A 6,788-nucleotide genomic window follows, 5' to 3' on the forward strand; every position below is an offset into this window, starting at 1 on the left:
ATTGTGTTAATGATGTGGATGTATTAGTAATGACATGACAACATGTAACTTCTTCAAAATAATATTAATATGAGAAGTGCTGTTAGCATGTTAGCAGATGCCAGACCTTGTCTTAAAGGAATAGAGGAACTAAGGAGTGAGGGTGCTGTATGCTGTGCAGATTGAGAAAGCGCGTCGCAAATTTGTGATTTGTGATATTGGGTTTGCTTTCTCAGTTAGATGAGAAGATCAATACCACTCTCATGCATGTCTGATAAGGCCGCAGCCAACAGCTTACCTTAGTATAAAGACTGTAATCAGTAGGAATCAGCTATCTAGCGGTTTTTACACTTCGTTTTTTGTATATGAGTATGAGTAATATATGTATAAGTAATAAAATGACACACAGCTTAGTCCTTACAGACAGGAGTGCAATCTTCTCATTTGACTCGGCAAGTAAGCAAAAATGTGTATTTTCTATATTGTTAACTATTCCTTTGATGACAAAGTTGGAAATTAAAATGTTTTGAGTTAATGGAAATGTACTTTATTTTACAGTAATATTTGTGTGCACTAGGATAGTTTTTTACACTCTTAAACTCACATAAAGTTAAGTTCAAAGTTTAAAAAGGGAAAATATAAAGAAGAGGAAGTGTAATCAAACATTTACAAATGTGTGGGCCATGTTAAGAGCTCTGTACACTGTAATCAACAAACAACACAGTAATCATTTTTTAGGTTGACTCCCAGCATGTTTACTCATGCGTCTCAGCTGCAGAGGCAGAGCAGCCTTTGTTGTGGGGGCTCCACATACCCATGTAGACAAACAGTTAAACTCACAAGATGATTGACAACTGATAACTGATGCCAAAAATAAATGTGTTGAGCACAGCTGAGGGAAAAAGCAAATGGAAATTTTTGCAGAAAAGCACACCACAAGATAAGCATCTGAAAATGAAAAGCAAAGAAACCAATAATTACATTTAGGCTTTAATTTAAAGTTCTGTTTAGTTTCACTGGCATCCACCACGTGCACCTGCAGGAGAGCAGACATGTTACAAAGTCAAAGTGCAGTTCAAACATGACATCACTCCACGTGTCCTGATCTGCACTTTTTATCTAGTGACCTGCTTCCTCAACGCAAAATCTCAACTCTTGAGCACTGTCAACACATTTTATTTTAAGGTTTTTTTCCTTTGAGAAGAGGCTCTAAAATCCCCATAGCATAGGCATCCAACGAAATGAGCAATAAAAACGGCTGCAGTCACATTCCTCTATCTTGGATTTGACTGTCCGTGACCTGTGCATGGTATCTGTGACAGTAATCCCAGAGGTTGTGAAACAGTAACACATGTTAGCATTAATAATGGAGGGAATCCCTTCTCTGGAAACACCTTTCCTGCACATATATGTTTCTCTCGCCCAGTATAGATGCATTAGTCTTTATGTCCTGTAGAGGCTGTAGATGAACACGGCATTATATTAGGAGCATGTTTGAGCTTGAATGAAAATAACTAGATGGGTTTTATACTAGCTGCATCTGTGGAGAGCAGAGATGAAGACAACTTTACTTCCTTGTCAGTATTGCATGTCTGAGTTATTGCCTAAAATACCTCTGTGGTTTTAATTACAGAATCTCTCTATGTGGTAGCTGTTACAGTTTGTTGACAAGCTATTTCTGCAAATGAAAAAAAAATTATGATGACTTTTCAGGAACTGAGAAAAGGTTAAATAAACTTTCAGATTTTTAACTCAAAAAGTCCCATGTAATCATCCAATTTAGCTTATAACACAGAGGTTTAGAATCAGTAATGCTGGAGTTAGACCAGGCTGGATTACCAACTGGGTGAAGCTGGCAACTATCCCAGAGGCCCAGACTCTAAGGGCCCACACAGGCTCTAGGTTGTCTGTGTGGACATTCATTTGTGAATGTTTTTAACAATTTTTGACAAGTTTGTATGGTAACAAAAGTTCAATTAACAAAAAGTGAAGTATTAGTCAAATTAAAATTTCTATCTGATGATTGTTCTAGAATTAAAGTCAGGATACCTTTACCAAATGTCATGGCAATCCATCTAATACTTCATTTCACTCAAAACCAGACGTTTAACCTCATGGTGGCACTAGAAGAAAAGTCAGAGGATCACTAAAGTACTCAGGATACATCCCCAGATGAGTATTACTGTCTGTACAAAGTTTCATGACAATCCAACCAATGCCTGTTCAGATATTTCATGTCCTTGTAATGTTACAGCAAAATCTCCAAATATTAATTGTTTCCTTGTATGGTGCAATTCATCCTTAACGAAATGCTCCGATCAAATGTGTGTTTCATTTATCAGAATTCCAAAGAGAAAACACTAAAGTTGTGTTTGCCGATGATTTATTTCAAATAAAAAGTGAGTCTGGATTTTATGAATTCTGAAAATATTTCAAGCTGTCTTCGGTATGAAACAGAGAGTCTTCCATCCCTGCAGAATGTTGTCTTACAAAATGCAGACCCAGCGAGTAACAGTTACCAGTCACTCTGGAGGCCTCAGTGGTAATGAGCAACAGCTGCCAAAGTCTCTGCTCAACACTGGTTGTTATATTTTTGCCTGAAGGTACATGGTGAGCCACGTAACTTCTTACCATCTGAATCTTCAGGAGCATGTTCAAGAAATGGATGAAGATCTGTTGGGCATTACCTGTTAAACCCGTGAATCAGGATGAACAGGAAAGTGGACACATCGCTGCTGTATTTCCCATCATCCTCCCTCTGCTTCCAGCCACAATAACACGCACACACACACACACACATTTACACACACACACACGTGCGTACACCAACATATTTCAAGGCTACAAAAAATTGGAATTGAAAAATAAGAGAAAAAAAGAGAGGGACGGAACATCTGCAACTCTTAACTGTCCACATGAAAATCTGTTGAAAACATTATTCTTTCCTTTTATTTGTTCTTGCAAGCAATGACTCCTCACTTCTTTGAAACATGGAAAATATACTGACAGAGTTGACTTGTTGACAAAGTTTTTTATTCATACTAAGTGAATTTTAATGCACTTTATTAGTATTTTGTGTAGCAGAGGTGGAGATTTGGAATTTCTTCTCACACATTTCATTTAAGAATGAAGAAGGCTGTCTGCATCCTCCATTCAGCAGAAGCCTGGCAGCAATGAGAAAAACCAACAGGGAGTGTTCTTGCCCACGGCTTCTTCAGCATCTGCAAAGCTGCACAGACTGAGAGTGATCTCAGCCCGGATGAAAATGTGTGAAAACGGTCAAGGGAGTTCGGTGCGCTCTGTTCTGGTCTGGATCAGGTTTGACTGTTGGCTGAATGGTGTTGAGGTGCACGGGGTGTTTTGATAGGAGGTAAGTGACATGATGCCCAAAGCCAACAGCGGATTAGATATCCCACACATCTGTAGAAACTCTTAAAGAGACTCACGCAACCAAGCATTTTGGAACTCCCGACAGTCCCCAAGCACTGAGGCCAAACTAAGCCATCTAGTTGTGTTATGCTCCCCACACTGTGAATATTATGTCCAATAAAATCACCTCAACATACATTTGGAGAAGTACAACTGATGAGAATTACTTAAAAAATAATGATACAAAACAACAAAACAGACATATTAAATTTCAATCAGTTCTACAGCTACATACTGAAATGAAAACTAAAGTTAGTAGACAAAAGGTGCTGTCTGTATCTGTGTGGTGGTAAGTTTGAGCTTTAAATCACAGAATATTTTCCTCAACACCCAGTCAAAAAGGAAGATGCAGCCATCACCTAGTATTAATGCTGCCGTGCTGGCGAAAATAACTGGAAAAAAACAGAGAATGCCAAACCAAAACACAGGCACCACTAGCATGAAATAAAATGTACAGACATGTGATGAGCTCAGGAGTCTGAAAACATGATTTTTCATAGCGGTCTGATGTATATCCATGATGATGTAGCTTTGATTGTTTCTTTTTTAAGATTTTTTAATATTAACACTTATCAGTTCTGTTTCAATGTGGTTCCAAAACCAAATTTAGAATTCAATAAGAAATGTTTTATTGAAAACTAACTTGACCAGAAAATTGTCTGTAAAGGTAAATGATAGTCTTGTATTCTTTGTATTCTTCTTTTCTACATTTGGGTAAATATATCCCAAACACATGCTTTTCATCATTTCTAAAATTTATAACAAAGCTGAATACTACTCAAGTAGATATATGAGCTGGACTGAAACTCCAGTCTTCCGTTTTCAAACAAGTAAGAATAGAGCATTCAAAAGATGAGGTTTCAAGCCAGCAAGGCATTGACATTTATTTGCTTTAAAACCGGGCTGCTTTCACAGTACACACACAAAAAATTACCTGGTAAGATCATTAAATTGTCTTGTTTACTTTGGAAGACTCAGAGGAACTCTTTCCTACCATTCTAGCAGGAGATTGAAACAGGGACTGCCATAGCAGCAAATCCTTTAAATCATATTATCATACTTCATCCAATTTGTTTACAATGGCATCAGGGTTGACATTAAGAGATGGTCAATACATTTTGGGGGAATATAAACAACAAATAGTGCCAGAGGCTGCAATAGCACAGGAAAGCCAACGGAGTGACTTCCAGACCGGTGGCAGTGACGACAACACATATTCATTCCGTTTCAGTGCTTACTGGTTTTGTGTGATGGTTTAAAGAACAAACAAGTTTTAAAAAAGCCAAGAATTTGTGATCTTTTGCTTTTATTAGTGCGGCTAAAATCCGCAAACCAAAAATGTTAATGGATCACTCTATAAAATTGTGATAGTATCTGGCATTCTTTTTGGCGCCTAAACATCTTCTCCTTCCTCCCCAGCCATTTTTGCCTCTGGTTGGTGGAACTTTCTGCTGATTGAGTGCATTCGCCCACCGTTCTCTGATTAGGCCCCAGCTTAATTTCAAATCCAGTTGAGGTGTTTCCAGTGTTTGTTCGAAGCCTCTAACAAATCTCCTGGAAATACAAGCTTTCCCATAAACCGCAGGACAGAAAACGGAGGAAAATACTTCAGCACATGGCTGGCTTGATACGGGGAGAGGCTCAGAGTGTTATATATACTGTGGGTGACACTGCCAGAAACCACTGAACAACAAAAATGTATATTATATAAAAGGCTACTGAACAACTGTCCTTGTACATGCGTTTCTGTCCCATAATGCCTGCGGTTGATGTAATGCGTGTGTTTGGGATAGTAAAACAGCTTTACTCGTTAAAATATGACTAAATCTATGTACAAGCTACGGGACAATATTCAAAAACACCCTTCTTTTCAAAAATGTAGTGTTTTTATTATAGGTAGGGTTTCTGACAAACTGTGGTTTTCTTGAACTGATGTTCCTGCGTTGGACACCTTTTTTATGGTAGAATATTACCATTGCTATCATTAGTGAATATATTGATTTAAACTCTTTACCAACAGCAGGAATCAAACAAAAATCAACTGAAATCATAGGGCATCTTTTCAGTTAGTAGGACAGGTGGTATATGCCAAAACCTTTTCTTAACTAAACTGAAAGAATTATTGGAGATTAAAGGTAAAAATGCTGACGCTAGCTAATCCATTTGAAGACACTTGTACATTTATCCTTATATGTCAGTTATGTAGCTACTAGCTAATGGGTTTATTTACTGTATGTAACAGGAACATGATTCTCCTTTTCAGTATATTTATGAACTTAGCTTACTAGCTGCTAGCCTCAAAGCTTTCCAGCTTGCTAAGAAACCACAATACTTCATTAGTTATAACAAGTTATATTTCAGCACTTGCAAACCCTTTTTTCCCCTTTTTGTGGCAGCATGTTGATAATACATATTTAAATTTAATAGGACCCCCAACTGATTGTTGTCTGACATCATCATGAGGTAAAGTAGAAATCACTAACAGGGTACATCTAAGTGCACTTGATTCCCCTATGGAGCTTTAAAATTTTAAAAATATTAAATAACACAAACAAATAAACAAACAGATGTCTGCTAACAACAGCTCATAAAATTCCCAGATGTTGTGCTAGAGCACTGGGAAAGATCCCCTTTGAAAAACATTTTCCATCTTATCCAGGCTCCTAAATCTTACTTGAGTTAGTCTACAACATGCCAGTGAAATAAGATAATTCTGCTTGCCTCTATTATCATCATTAATATCTATTTGCTGTATGGAGTGTAATGATACAGCCAGATGCAGTACAGAGCAGGAGTTCAGGGATTCTGGTCCAGTTCCCGCTGCCAGTTCAAAGCCACATTCAGTGTCTGTGTGTGTGATAATAAATGTATTGGTGTGGTATATCTATTGGAATAGACATGTGTCAGCTTCTGCTTTTTTAGCAATATGCACACATGAGAGTTGATGTTCCATTTTCTCACACATTGATCTCCGCTGAGTCCGCATCACGCATTCGACCACATCGACGTGGTGGTTAGAAGATGAGCACAATGTTTTGGCCCTACCAGAGAAGTGAAGTACTACACATTTAATGTGAGTGATTGCCAATCGGGCAGAGCTGTGAAAATAAGATAAATAGATAAATAAATTTGAAATGAAACACATTTACCAGCATCTTACCAGTCAGTGTCTATGAGCTCAGCTGATGGCCACAGAGTCTTCACTGCTCTCTGTCGCCAATTCATTCTGTAGAAATAGTGCTTTTGTCAATTTGTTCAAAGCATTTACATCTGTTCCAAACATCTATTGTTGGATGGGACTCTCACAGGAAAAACAAATCCGCTGGCAGTAAGCTATACAGTATATTTAATGTTTTTGGAATAAACAGTTGAACTAAGTA

This window comes from Micropterus dolomieu, linkage group LG11 (assembly GCF_021292245.1).
Source record: "Micropterus dolomieu isolate WLL.071019.BEF.003 ecotype Adirondacks linkage group LG11, ASM2129224v1, whole genome shotgun sequence".
In the NCBI taxonomy this organism is placed as follows: domain Eukaryota; kingdom Metazoa; phylum Chordata; class Actinopteri; order Centrarchiformes; family Centrarchidae; genus Micropterus; species Micropterus dolomieu.